The sequence below is a fragment of the Topomyia yanbarensis genome, chromosome 3 (genome assembly GCF_030247195.1).
Source record: "Topomyia yanbarensis strain Yona2022 chromosome 3, ASM3024719v1, whole genome shotgun sequence".
NCBI lineage: Eukaryota > Metazoa > Arthropoda > Insecta > Diptera > Culicidae > Topomyia > Topomyia yanbarensis.
Genome location: NC_080672.1, coordinates 370,851,596 through 370,867,499, shown reverse-complemented (window position 1 = coordinate 370,867,499; position 15,904 = coordinate 370,851,596). Strand labels below are relative to the sequence as shown.

Here is a 15,904-nt window from a genome sequence, read left to right as displayed (position 1 = left end):
GGTACATCAATCGTGGTAGAACTGTGTTCGGCTATCCTCGTAGCTGTACAATGAGACTGATTGATGTATATATTCGTTGTAGAGCAAACAGGTTTGCCGTGGAATGATTCGCAGCGACGTTGATGTTGTAATCACCAACTAGGAAGATCCGGTCGAAATGATGTTTCAGTAGATCTACCAAGAGCTGTTCGACCTTCTGTGCGACAAGTCTGTTGCAGCTAACTGGATTGTAGAAGACTATGATGCATGTGTCTTGTTGTCTAATTTTCGCTCGAATGGCTAAAAACTCTTAGCGTTGGCTGGATTGAAATAGGATTTCAGAATGGTTACTGCTTTAATACTCTTACTTACGTAGACTCCTACACCTCAGCAGGTCTTAGTACCGCTAACTCGACCAGGTGATAGCGAGTGCTTACTAAAGTTGGAGGAGGGCTTTCGAACAGGTTCAATCAGGGAGCTCGAATTTAGTTTGGTTTCAATGTGCTATTGGTTGCGGTCGAACGTTATTTTGACGCCATCGTCATGCCATACGAGACTACGAACGTTAAGCTGTCCTATTCGAAGTAGCTTCGTTGTCATTAGGAGTAGTGCTGTGAAAGTGGTAGTGGTAGTGAAGATGAATGTGAAGATGATGGGTGAGAGGAATCTGTTGATATTGCGTCGAAGAACACCGAAGAGTCATCGGTGGTCGGGACTGAAGCAGCAAAATTTATAAGGTCGTTGACGTTGCTCACCAACGAACAGTCTTGTTGATCATGTAGTAGAAGGGAGACGGCGTCTTTCTTAAGAATATGGACATTCTTTTGTTAGCGCATGAGAGCGAGATTCCATATGCGGAAAATAGCAATTGCTAGAACTTCATTTAGAGTGAACCGATAGTTATTGTCAAGCATAGCCAGTTTTGTATCCCTGTGCGGTAGTACGAACGAAAAACGGAGTTTCTAGTATCGGTGCTGTTAAGCACAGTGATGATTGTTGAGGTGAGCGAGCGATCGGACCATTTTGAAGCATTGCCGATCTGAAGCACTTGTCAACACATAATGCGAGCTGGGGCTCTCGGAGGAGCTCGAAAATGGTTTTGAGGTTTTCATCGGATCGATACGGAATATTTTTGACGGCTATTCTGACACTATCGACGTTTCCGGAGGTTATCGGAGACGATGTTGGCTTCAGATTCAATTGCCACAAGTTTTGTTAGACACTTTCGTGAAACTTGTTTTGCGCAGTGTTTCGTATGCTCGATCCGCTTCTCGAACACAGTTTTGAATTTGAGAATTTGCTGCATTGTTCTTCCCTTTTTCCTTTCTTTGTAGGCGTACTTTCGCGACCACAACTGCTACAGATATCTTTGTGGCCCATTTTGATATAAGCACTGCTGCATGACGGCTTTCTCGATTTTCGCTTTAACTCGTAAAGCAACCCAAACCAAGGTAATAACTTTGGCAAATAAGTAGTACACTCCCGCAGCTAGGCGATTCTTGTAGGTTGCTGGCAGCTCTTCTGTCACAAAGAATGTTACTGGAGGACTCATCCTCACCAAGTTTATAAAGCAGATGAAGATTTCAGCGCTCTCAACGCTTCAACCCGACTAACAGTACACTACGAGCCTGCGCAAGTGAAATGAAATTGGTCAAAGTAGCGGTATTTTTTATATATGAATTTATTTGGACGATTCATTGCGTTAACTTAATTGAGCCGTGGGTATCATGTTTTACAATGTAAACCTAAAATTTAAACATTTAATTCTGCGTTATTCACTAAAATAGCACACGGTGTCTTTTTTTAACAACTTTATGCAAAAAAATTCAGCATCTCTGAAACTTCAGGATATGAAAGAATGGGCTTTACCCTTTCATTTGAAACCAACATCAAAATAATCCGTCGGGGGGTCCAGAGCAACTTTTTTTTTGAAGCTTTTTTTTCGTGAAAACATAGATTTTTCAATAGAACTAGTTCATATTTCTGTTTCAAGATGGTGCTTTAGACATTCTAACTACACTAAAAGTGAGAATCTGATAGATATTTTAATTGTCTACAACTTTGTTAACAACTAAAAACCGATTTGAAATTATCCGGAAAAGTTGTTTAATATTTTAACGAAGTCTAAGTCTAAGTTAGTTAAATCTTAGTGGTTTGTAAGTCAATTCACACACACTTTTTTCATTTGCCAAATACCTGTGTTTAGTTGAACAGTGCATTCAGCGGAATTCGAGAGCTTGGAAAGTCTCATCTTTTAGCTGAAAATTATAATTTCAGATTCCACCTGATATAGGGTACTATTAATATTTTTGGGATGAAAAGTCTTAGATAAGTGTTGACCGAACTAGTGTGATATTAATATTCTTTTCCAAGAGGGTGAGTGATTTCTCCCGCAGAAAACGCTTTTTCAATGATGTATGCCTTCTTTTTCATTTTTTCGATTGTTCTCGGGGATGATTGACAACTATTCTTGCATGAACCTCCTACTTTGTTAGCATCTTCGTATAAAATTCACTTGTCCTGAACTTCAGCCTTTATATTTGAATAAACTCAATGAAACTGTTAACACTATTGTAATATTTTGCGAATTTCATTGCCATGCTTGGCTAAAAACGCTAATTTCAAAATTGTCTCAATGTGACAAAAAGTGAACAAAAAACTTTGAGTTTTTGGATCAAGATAATTTTTTTTTTGGGATATATTCGCGGATTTGTATGTATATAAAGTTTTTCTTGTACTCAAATCATAATTTGTTTTCAAAAGTAATACATTTCGCATAATCTAGGATCAATTTATTAACGATTTCTCGCATAATTGATGGAAAATGGCCGTAAAATCAAACTCCCACAACATACTTTGCGGAAAAAATTTGAATAAATCGTTTTACGCTAACCACTAATTTGACAAGTTTCTTCTGTGGTTTGTGTTCAATTATAAACTGTGTGTCCCAACATTTCGTCTTGAATAGAATTATAATAGCTAACTTAAACAATCATAATCTAAATTATGCGACGTATGGTCCTTTCTAAAACATAAATTGCAACCAAGCAATACCTTCCGATGAATGGTAGTTTCTTCGAACCTATCGGGAAAGATTACAAACTTGAACCAAAAGCACAAATAGTTTTCTGTCTCTGTCAAACATCCTAATTTTCAGAAGGTCAATAGGAATTGTCAACGAAGAAGTTGTAATGAATCCCGTCGAATATTTTCATGTCACTAAACCCAATTATTTTTTGGTAGTGAAATAAGTGCGAGAAAATATATTTCCAAACCACTAGGCCTCGTGTGAAACTATCTTAGATATAACTTCGTTAAAATCTTATACAACTTTTCCAGGTGATTTTAGATCAATTTTTAGTTGTCAACAAACTTGTAGACAATTAAATTTTCTATCAAATTCTCACATTTAGTGTTTTTCGAATGTCTAAAGCACCATCTAGGGACAGAAATATGAACTAGCTCGAGTAGTAAAACCAATATTGTTACGAAAAAAACTTCAAAAAAAATTGTTGCTCTGGACCCCCCGACGGATCATTTTGATCTTAGTTTCAAATGAAAGGGGAAAGTCCATTCTTTCATATTTCGAAGTTTCAAAGATGCTGATTTTTTTTGCATAAAGTTGTTCTAATAAATACACCGGGAGCAGTCTGTATTCTCTCGCATCCACGTCCGTCATCGCTACGGGTTTCTTGTTCACGGTCGAATGTTCTTGTTGATTTATTGTTCTTACGAATCACTGTCGTGTATCCCTTCTTCGTCGGCATTGTCTTCGTTCTTGGTTATGCTGGTTGGTGGTATTCAGGCACTCATTGCTGAGGGAGTATTTGTTATTCTTTTATCCGCGATTATTTTACCAACCACTAGTAGTTTAGCATAAGTTGACTGTGTGCAGGTGTCTGTTGTTAATTTTCCTTAACTGTAGCGCATGGTCTTCAGTGTTGTGGCGTCCGAATACAAAATAGGCACGTAGAGTTCTGCTCCGGATGCGCAACCGGCGCGACCGTTTTTTTTGAATATATTGAACACCATTTGCTGTGAATTAGATACATGTAGTAGGAAACAAACTTCGTCGGATGAATTCTCGCCGCGCGAATACCTCTGGGAACCTTGAGGAAAGCTCTTTCAAGAAACTTCCCTAACAGAGGTCACATTTTCGTAATTTTACGTAAGTTCTCCTACGCAGTACAGCTTGCTGTAGGAATAGGAATATTAAAAATCACATAAAAATTTTTGCAGGCAGTTTCGATAGAAAAATATTGGTGTTGATGTCCCTTGCAGATCCCAGGCTTGCTATTTGCTCGGATAATGTGCACAGAAGACTGAATATAGCGATGGAAAGTTGAGCAAAATTAACTCATCAGTCGGTGATATTCTATCTAACCAATTTATATTCAATTTCGAAGCATGTATCACATTTATGAGAAAATGTGGAAGCTAATTTTCAGAAAATCCTTCGATAGCGACACGGAAACACGGAATTGACTATCCTATTTCTGAAAAGCCATCAATATGGAGCACCGGAAGAACGCTAAAGTTTTGTGAAAGTTTAAATAGAAGTTCACTGCAGATTTGTCTGTAACGTCATCATTGCGTTTTTTGAAGCCGACGGCGGAACATTGTTTCAAGAGACATTGTAAAATCAATTGATGTTAGGTGTTTGAAGGCGACGGAGGGAGTAGGTTTCCGGAAGACATCACGCACAAATAGGTTTACCGAGCAGACAATTCATGGGGGACCTCAACCCACTTTTATCATATAAAAATCTGAAGAATTTATTTGAATATTTGTTCCTTCACCACTGTCACATTTATTTCGAATGTACCGTCGCAAATCTTGGACTGTAAGCAGTTGACTTTGTTCCAGAAAAAGTATTGAATATAAAGGTCAGTATACTAAGAAAACAATTTTTATGACCTGGTTGGTGGATTTTTGATTAATGTGCTGATCGTTAGACTTGAATAACCAGTCGAAGTGCCGTCATCACATGCAAGTTATGTCGCAGATATTACTCATAACCTCCGTAGTTTCATTCTCTTCCTGCGCATTTTTAAAGTTCCCGGCCCGGCTCAAGGTCAGTGCATAAATGATCTTTTCTGAAAAAGACCCAGCTGATGATTGAATGGATCTCAAACAAGAATCTTGTCGTTTAAAATCATACATATTGAGCTAAGTCGGATCATATCTGATGTCCTTTCGAATCAAAGATCATCTATTGAGTAGCAGATATCCCAAAAGTTGTGTGATATCTTGCCAAAAGCAAGCAAATTACACTACTGACGATAAATATTTTATGAAGGATTACCACGTCTGCATACCCGCTCGCAAAGTTCAGATCGATGGTGTTGTCATCGGTTCGAGTTTTTCATGTATGTATCACACAAGTGATCTATGCTTATTAAACATTTATGGATTAAATTTTGAATAATACGTAATTAGGGCGAAATACCCAACTGTCCAAAAACACTCTGAGAGGACATTGTGAACGAACCATTAGTCGTCGCACAAATCGTCGATTCGATCCAATCTCTGGGTTTTTCTGTTCACAGGAGCAGATCAAAAACAAAACCACCACTGAATTGTCGAAGAAACGTCTAGTAGATTGCCTAATATTATAAAGAAAATTCCTTCAAATAAATCATTTCGAGTAAATAATTTTCAGAAAACTTTTTTTGTTTTTGTAAAAATGTGTAACGATAAAATGAGTTGAGCCAAATCTGCTTCCAACTTTTTAACCACATACCGTTCTCGTCAGCGTATTCGGATTTTGCACCAATATTACACAATGGTCGCAAGATTTGTGTATCATTTCGATTCGTCGTACCGGCGGCAGTCACAGCGCGCAGTAGGGCAAGCTTCGGCGCGGCGGCGGAGATTATCTTTTATTTACAGATTTGAACTGGCATTTGAGAAGCTTTTCGCAGTAGGGAAAATATTTAGTATTTTCGAACATCTGAACGAACGTTGTTATATTTCTGTCTCCCGATTGACGTGCGCGCAGAACGCCATTCTCTCTCATTCACGCGTCAGACTGCGGCCCGTCAATCACGAACCGCGGGATTGACCGGGGAAAAAGTGCGTTGTGCTTTCACTGGTTTCACGTGAAGTGTATCGTCCATTCATTTGAAGCGATCCTTGTGCGTTCGGAAAAGTGATTGAAAAAACTTTCGTCTTCGCTGCCATGTCAAGCCATCAGGTACACCGGTTCGAGCCACAATAATCCTCCGTTTGGTCTTTTATGTTTGGCGGCCGTCTACTCAACTACTATTTCGATTTGACCTGATTTTTGCTTTTCTTCTACTGCGTATCCCTTTTTTTCTTTTCTTACGACAGCGGAATCCATCCAACCTCAGCCTTCTACCAGTCAGCCCTGAACTGATTGTTGGTGGTTCACCGAGCTCCAATATCAAAAACCAGAGACAAGGCAAACACGGGAGGAGGTTAAAACAAAAACAGACAATCGTGCCTTGTAGGCTTTTTCTTCTACGACCTTCTTGGCCCGATCGATCGGATTTGACCGACGATAAACTGCTTGCCGGTTTGGGTCCTACGTAAACTAACAGTAAAACAACTGAAATTGCACTTTCTCTGTACCACATGCGAGGGGCAACATTGGAAATTAAGCTTTTTGTACATCCTCAAGATTCAAATTGTCGTTTTTTCGTATAGTCCAGTTCTAAAAAAATTGCATTTGAAAATCAAATAAAATGGTTGATTTATTTTGAGAAATAATGTTTAATGTTGACAGTAAGTAAATTTTTAGTATAATCATTCTTTTATCCTCACTTCAGTCGTCCACGAGCATCGCAAACGTCCGCCGATGTCTATTCGAATCGCAGAAAAATACAACAGAACTCACTTCATTCGAGCAAATGAACAAATAATCTGAAATAGGTGATTTTTGTTCCTAAAATTGTGAAATGAAAAAGATATCCGCGGGCTTCTTGGACCACTTCAACGAGTCTTCAAATTATCTCTCGCTCCAGGAATATTTCCTTTGCAGTCTTCAAAAAGGGAAAAAAACTGATACTTATTGGGAAATTTGTTTAAGTGCCGTATAAAAACTATTCGAGCTGGTTTATTTAGCCACTATTTTCTTTCAGTGGAAGCACTACATCGCAGACGACCAATACGGTTTTATGCCTAAATGATCGACAGTGAACAAGCTGCTCTCGTTCACAACATACGTACTCGATGGATTCGTCGACGGATTGCTGACCGATGCGATTCACATGGATCTATCTGCGGCCTTCGACGAAACCAACCATTGGAATGGCTTAAGTAGACAAACTGGGAATTCATGGACGTCTTCTTTGCTGGTATCGTTCCTACCTCGATGGAAGGCAACTCCAAACCAGCATCTGCATTATTTCTTTCATATCTCGCAAGGAAGCCACATCGGTCTAGTAATATTCCTTCTCTACTTTAATGACATCAATATGGAATTACAAGGACTTCATTTTTCTTTTGCCAACGACATGAAGTTTTTGTGACGGGATTCAACCAATGCCGCATTTATCCAAAGTGAACTCACCAGCTTCAGTACGTGTTGTGATATGAATAGAATGGTTTTAAACCCGAGAAAATTTCCAATCGTGACGCTCGCGCGGAAACGTCATCCGATCAAGTTCAACAACCGTTTACTCGAGTCGAGCAGTCCAGGACACTCTCACGTTAAGGATCTCGGAGTCATCTTGGATTCGACACTACCTTTCGAACCACTTACTTCATATATCGTGGATAAGGCATCCAGACAGCTAGGGTTCATCTTACGAATAGCGTTTTTTTTTGTTTTTGTAAGAGATGAATAACTGCGACCACTGTTTTGATCTGTTATGGCATAGCCAAAAACTTTTGGGGATAAGACATACACCGTCTAAAATCGCTTTAATGTGCGTGTATCGACATCTGGACGATATAGCCATCGCAATACTCACCAGAAGAGCTGAAACTTTCTTAATCGTGTTGGACCTGAACGCACGTCATTGCCGCTAGAACTGCTCGTAAGTAAACAAAGCCGGTATACTACTGTACCAGCGGGTCGAGGGTATTCGTCCACACTTAAGTTGACCATTCCAAATAACTTATTGAACATGACAAAGCCAACCACGCTGAACGAACTGTCATCGATCTCTCGATAATGTTTCCAGACGATTCCAGAGAGCACTCGAAAATTGATCGTACCGCTAAACAAACGTCGGCAGTGGTGCAGAAGAAGAGATCCGATCTTCAAAGACATCGTATCGTCACTAAAACCTAGGAAACGCCATGACCAGACTAACCAGCAAAGAAACTGTGACACGCCATGGAAAATCTACAAGGCTCTATGAAGGGCGAGCAAATATGGTACGCCCTTGCGTGAAGAAGACACAATTATCTCTCCCTCGCCAGAGAAAACCCAGCTGTTGGCGACGAACTTTGCACAGGTACACACGAACCAGATGGTAGACGATACTGAAACCGTCACACCGGTAAACAGTTCACTCACGCATATCGACCTATTATAGTTGTCAGGTGTCCACTCGTGGTTAATCCACCCGAAGGAAGTCTTACGGATTATTCGTAAGCTTAAATCTAAAAAATACCTGGTCAGGTCAAGTCATATTCGACCCCGCGTCTTTAAAAAAACTCAAACCTTTTCCGCTTGTATACTACTTGGCTACTTCCCGTCTAGCTGGAAACACGCAGTCGTAATTGCCATTCCGGAACGAAAAAAGGACCCCACGAACGCAAGCAACTACAGGCCAATAAATCTGTAGTCCTCATTCAGCAAACTTCTCGAACGGGGATAGTCTTGAAACTCATCGAATAGATCCTGGAAACCACTCGAATCATTCCTGATGTTCAATTTGGCTTTAAACGAGGAAGCTCTACCAACCGTTCCGTTCACCTGACTTGTGAAGGAGCTTCGAGCTAATTTTTCGCAGAGTAAGTTTTCTGGCATGGTGCTAATGGACGTGAAGAAGGCATAGGACTGTGTGGCACGAAAAACCATTCGGTGTTCCGTAAGGTGTTGTCTTGAGTCCCATACTCTACAATATCTTTACTGCCGACCTTGTTATGCTCGACGGTAACTGTTGCTTCCTTTTCGCCGACAATACTGTGTCCACCGCATCGAATTCCGATCCAGCTATAGTCGTCACCAAACTGCAAGCAGCCCAAAATGTCATCGAAAGCTATCAGAGAAAATGAAAGATAAAGACCAATGCTGTCAAATGACAGACAATCTTCTTTACACGAAAACGAAGTCCGCAAATATTTCCTCGTAATGAGATTTGAGTGTGGAGATGTAAGTTCCATGGTCAGGCGAAATATTTAGGGTCTCTGATCCCCATGGTAGCGACCATAGTATTGTCAATCAGTAACGGCCCAAAGTCATTGGAAGCAATCAACATTTCACATGACCTCACTTGAAACATTGATTGGAAGTGTTTTGCTGCCACGATATCCGACAAAATCGAATCTCAAGGGCTTCCTCTGGAGGAAGAGTATAAGTTTTTAGCTGGCTTGATTCTCGACAGCGCGAATCAAGCTCAGACTAAACTAGTATCTGGCGAGACCATCCAAAATAGTTCTCCCAAGGCTGCGTTGTTAAGACCTTCCGGGCGCTGGTACCTGCTAGCTATCGACAGTACGTGGCGATAGAAACACGAGTGAAGAGTCTTATGAAAGCCAAGAAACGTGGGTACTGGCGCCGGTTTGTCGACGAATTAATAAGAGAAACATAGATTAGCACTCTATGGGGCACGGCCCAATGTATACCAAACCAAACGGTACTAACGAAAACGTTGAATATTCGATTTCGCCAAGAAGGTTTGTCCGGATTCCGTCCCGGAACAGAAAACCTATCGAGCCGCTTCTCTTCGCGATACCGCGAACGAATCACCGTTTTTGATGGTGAAGTTCTCACTTACTCTATTACCATGTAACAATAAAGTCCCAGGGCCAGATAGAACCCAATTGAACTTATTGAAGAACCTGGCAGACCCTGCCAAAATACGCTTGTTGAGTTTATTTAATAAGCGTTTTGAGGGTCATCGCCATTCAAAAAACAGGAAAACCAGCCTCCGACCACAACTCGTATCGACCGATTGCGATGCTCTCATGTATCCGGAGGCTGTTCAAAAAAATGATCCTGTCCCGTCTCGACAATCGGGTCGAAGCGAACGGCTTACTGTCACATACACAATTAGGCTTCCACAAAGGGATGAACGATTGCATTGTGCTGCTTTCAACTGAAATACAAATAGCCTATGTTAGCAAGGAACAGTTTTTGGATATTAAGGGGCCTTTTGACTCTGTTTTTACCAACTTTCTTTCAGAGCAACTGCATCAGTATGGCCTTTCACAGATTTTAGGCAACAGTTTGCTAAACTTGTTCCCTAAGAACCACATTCATTTTTCGCATGGTGAGTTATGGGCATCACGATTTAGCTACATGGGTCTTCCCCAGGGCTTATGTTGAAAGCGCCTTCCATACAACTTTTATGTCAACCACATTGATCAATGTATTGACAATTCTTTCATGTTAAGGTAACTTGCAGACGGCAATTTGTCGGCTTGTGCTATTAAACTGCGTATCGTATTCTCTACGAAGAAAACTAAGTTAGCTGTGAGTGAACCAACACAACGACAGATTCTATGAATGAATCAAACTTTCGCTATGCCGCAAAACTAGCTGCTATACAAAAGAACCTTGGAGTTATTGACACATTACCCACAGACCATTACTTCATCTTTTTGGATAGCCTCAGTTCCATTCACGTTATTGGTTCGATGAAACATGGAAAGACTTACTCGTATTTTTTGGCGAAAATACGGAAGTTACTGAGTGCTTTACTTGAAAAGTTTTCAATTTACCTTGGTTTGGGACCCTTCCAATTGTTTCATTCCGGGCAACGAGAAGGCGGACACTTTGGCTAAGGTGGGTGCTGACAATTATGAAAGACAAATCTGCTTTAACTAAGGGTTCATTATTCCTCGTCAACTTCGTGGAGCAAAGGAAAATTAGCTACATTTGAATGTCCCGAAGGTAACGATGAAACCTTGATACAAGGGGATGGATGTGGGTCGTGACTTCATTCGTGTGTGGTCCCGTCTCATGTCAAACCATTACACGTTGGACGCACTCCTCTGACGCATCGAGTTCGTGGATAATGGTGCCTGCACGTATGGCAATAGCTATCACGATATCGAGCATATTGTCTGGGCGTGCACCGAGTAAAGTTCAGATCTCGGGCAATGGATTGCCCTCGTACCCGATGAAGACTACTCAATGTCTCGAGATGTAATGGCAAGCCGCGATTTCCCCTAGATACCCCTCATTTATCTCTTCCCAAAATCAATCAATATCAGAATTTAGCCAACATGTTTTCGTTTTTCTCGTTCTCAGAAGTCTTCTGTACTGCTTATGGGGAGGCGACTCACACGAGAACGCTACTACCTGATCGCCTTCGTTATCACCACTACACTTGCATATCTCAGATTGAAACCTAGGCGACCTCAAGTTCCGACTAATCTGGAGGACTCCCTACGGGTCCGACGAAACCTCCCGACGTCCAAGGCTGTCATAATAGTCGCCGATTTCCAACAAACTGCAAGCTTGATGATCTTCCCTTCTTTGTCATCGATGCCCACTCTCTCTCCTCTGTATCTGATATTGCTGTTACTCCGATCCTGAAATCAATGTAAAATGCAAAAATTAGCACCTTCAAGCTGTAATGGTATCGTGCCTTTTCAAATAAACTGACTGATTAGAAAATATTTGGGGTTAATTTTCGACTGGAAGTTAACCTTCGCCAATCACATCACGAATACCCTGACAAAGTGCGACAAGCTCATCAGAATGCACTATCTGCTCTATCCGATAACATAAACCTGGCCACAAACGCGAACATGCAATTGCAATCATCTTCACATATTCAAGCAAAGCCACCGTTCGCTCGAGCATGAATCGGTCATGTCCGGAAGTCTACCCTCGGTTATAGCAGCCTAGACTCATACCTTCAGTTGGACCAATCAAACACTGACACCCATATTCACGAGACAAAATGTTCCACGTCGACATGACCGGGAACTCTAGTGATATAGGGAACCTGAATTCTAGCATCTGTATCATGCACTAAAAATTAAGCATCAGACTCACGTTCCGCACGCAATCATTCACGAATACATGCAAATATGCGAATGGTCACACGATTACAACATCGAATTTATGCACGCAAAGTTACGCACTCGCTAACGCAAGCGACAAACAACGTTAACATACAAACGTTCGATCCCTTCGCGATCACAGTATTCCGCAATTAGTGAGCATCCACGCCAACAGACATATATGCACCCCTGGACACGAACGCTAAAACTCACACCTACCACGCACACACCACCACAGGACTCATAATTAGACTTTACATATCAGAATATATTGGCTCAAATGGCACGTTCCCCGTACATAGTCGGGGATTACTCATAATTAGACTTTACATACAATGTCACACGCAATAATTACAGGTTCTTGTCTGGCAACCGGGGGAAGTACATCTCAAATGCAGAACTTATTATTTCAATGATGGCCTTGGATTTTCGTTGCCTGTGTTCAAGTCAGGTCAAGGATATATGAAACCCGATAGCCACCACGCTCGGTCCTAGCTGCCCATAAATGGATCCAAAGAAACGTCAATGAATGTTGGAAAAAGGGCCCTGGTCAACCGTACGACGAAACTTAATCGCGATGCTCTCACAAGAGCACTGGACGGCACGGACGTCCATCTCGCGGATACAATCCCGGATCCTGGTGGTCAACTACTTTGTATCCTTGGCTCTCAATCCTCAAAGGGACGGCACTGGGGCAAGTTGGTTGGGTTCCGTTCTTTCGGTACGTACGGTATCTGTTTCAGCTCAAGATACTCCAGCGTCTTCTTGGCGTAATGGGAAGACGCCTTGTCCGGCCAGAAAGAACGGCAAATTTTCTCAAGACACTCCTCTGGGTACGCTTGTTGAATGATGGCCAGACCGCCCGGTTTAAATCACGGCTTTGAAATCCCTCGGTCCGATACGGCGATGTACATCATAACTTTTTTTATGCTTAAACTTATATTTTACTTCGGGGTGTCGACTTGTCACTGGAATAGTAACTGTCATTTCCTGGAATGCTGGAATTCGCTCTCGAAGACCCGGAAAGTAACTTTCGTCACGAACGACGTTCCGCGGTAATTCTTCGTCATCCACCGGCACTGCGATTTCACGAACGCTATCTGCTCGTCCGTGTACTCCGAGGACCGAGTCTTCTTCCGACAGATGATGTTCTTGAGGGTTCGATGAATCAAGGTATGGAAGCAGTGATAATTTCGGCCGGCGTCACGCAGCTTTTTGAACGCTTTCTTCGTCTTCGTCATTATCTTCACCGGACGGCAGCTATCGGCCTTACGATCCACGCTCAGAGATGCCAGGATCAGGTAAATTGTACTCACGGGCACGTTTTTGTCTCGAAAGTGATCTACCGTAAACTTTTTTCCAGAATGACCATGCGTCTCGTAAAACCGTACTACACGCTCGCAAAGTGCTTGCTGTTTCGACGCCATCTTCGATTGAACTGACAGCACCCGAGCGAAAAGAAACATGTCACCCATTTCTAGGGGGGTCTAGAGAGCAATTCTCTTGGAGAGAAAAAATTACGCTCTTTGCTTTAATTACAGAAATGTGTTGAAATGATTCTCATTTTTATTGAACACTCGAAAGAATAAATCAGATTTAATAAAAAATATAAGTAGGCTGGAGACGGAAAAAATTGACAGCTCTATCAGTTTGTTTACGATAGCCATGGTGAAAACAATGAAGCAACTACGTGCGATGGTTTGTAATAACCGTCAGCTCCTCACTGGAGCGAAAAAGTCCTCCATCGTTATGTCGGTCAGATGCAGCCGTGCGTCCATATACAAGATCCTTGTGCCTCGGAGAAAGGTGAGAGCATCGAGCGCACGGTAAAGGCTTTGGCCGTCAGACTGCTTTACGGAAAGGTCCAGTAAGTGCTGAAAGGGAAGACGGAAGACAAGGTTGGGAAATCATTTCACGCCTTGGACCGGGAGGTCAATGCAACCAGCCATAGTGCTTCAAAATTGACGTCATGAGAAAACGGAAGTTGTTGCCGGCCGTGTCGGAAGCATAAGTGGTCACCCAATAGCAGCGGCTATCAAGGATGCTTTCCCTGCAAAGCAACGAGACGTACCGGACGCTCTATAGCAATGGAGGGGATCGGCTATTTCACGTCCCCAAAGAAGGAAGTCATCAGCAACGTAAGGTACATCTCTCACACGAAGTTCTTAAAGAAGGTCCTCTTGTGACTGACAATAAGAAGGGGATGTCAAAGCCATTACTTTGCTTCGTAACTTACTGTCAACGTGGAGGTGTACAGCACGAAGTGCTTAACGGAAGTTGCAGCCTTCATTTCAGAAACACCAACCGAAGGACGATGTCGTGTACTGGCAAGATCTGGCCTTGACAACGAACACGACAAGGTCACTGTAGAAGATAGAGCGTTTGGAGATCCCAGTCGTTCCCTAGAACGCCACACAGTGCCCCAGCTGCGCGGGCGAATCTGAAGTGGAGAAACTTTTCGAACAATTTTGTGGCCAAAACCGACAAGGAATTGTCCAATAAGTGATCAAGGAGTTGAAGAATATACCAATATCTTTCTTTTAGGTAACTATGTTCAAAATTCCGGTCACCTGATGTAAGGCCATCCGACATGGAGCGGAGTTATATTTGTGAAATCATCAATACACAAATCAATGAAAATTAGTTTTGTTTTGATAGGTTTTATCGTTTTTTCATCCGTTGGAATAATGTCCATGCTCGCGCTACCAGGTAAAAGCAAAAACTGAGCAACGTTTCCGATTAAAAATAACCAGCATATTAGTTAAAAATTGCGATTAGAACACAACGATGTCTACATGGCGTTCATTCAACTCAATGCGCGTGAAGAAATGGAATAATTTTTAAAGTCGCGTTAGTGAAAATTAAGTAGGCAAGTAAGTTCGCTTAAGTTTGAATTGACTCTCTGGGGTGTTATACATTTGGAGTTGAGTCGCCTACTACAAACACTCTGACCTACTAAGCAAGGACGATTGGCTCAGCACAAATACCACATTCAATGTTAATGTGCATCATCTCATTTCATCAATATTTTCATCAATCAACATCCACTTTGTGGCTTGTGGTGTTTTTGTTGTTGCGCTACACCGGTGTAGTACCAATATACAAACAAAAAATGCAATGAGATGATAGTTCCTGATTTCAAACTTTCCACTCCGATTCATCGTCAGTTTCAATGAACATCAAATTCGTGTAGTAATATTTTTTCGCGTGCTAAGCAAAGCATTCCTCTTCTTGTTGTGTACACTAAGCAGTACTATCAGCTTACCTTCACATCAAATCATAATAATTTTAAGAAATCATTTGATTATTTGATAACACATCTTACCCTGCGGTCATCGACTATCAATCTCATTTCGCAAACAATTCCATTCTAGACGCCAAACAGTTCCGTTACTTAAATCTCGCATCACAACCGACTGCGGTTTGCACTCATTTCCCTCATTAGACAAGTTTAACCTGTGCTAATGAGTTATAATCTGACGGCTATCACCAACAACCCCTTTCAGCCGGCTGCAAGCGGTTATCCCTGCAACAATGCAGCAGCAACGTTTTTTATGTAATCGGTAAATCGACACTAGACACCCATGTGCGAACACTTTGTTACCCTAAAAATCTCGTTTCAAAATACTGTATCTCAATCCAAACCACAAACCCCATCCTAGAGCAAACAACAGATGATAATTTCAATCGCACGGTGATAATGAGCGAAACGTGAACGATTAGAAATTAACACTCACTCACACTTTAGCAAAATGCTGTGAGCTTGTTTGCC

General features: G+C 41.6%; 1 protein-coding gene across 1 annotated transcript in view; it reads left to right on the top strand.

Moving 5' to 3' along the window:
- The window catches only part of LOC131694162 (protein Smaug), a 52,334-nt gene that overhangs the window by 8,122 nt on the left and 28,308 nt on the right, over window positions 1-15,904 (top strand). The window lies entirely within an intron of this gene.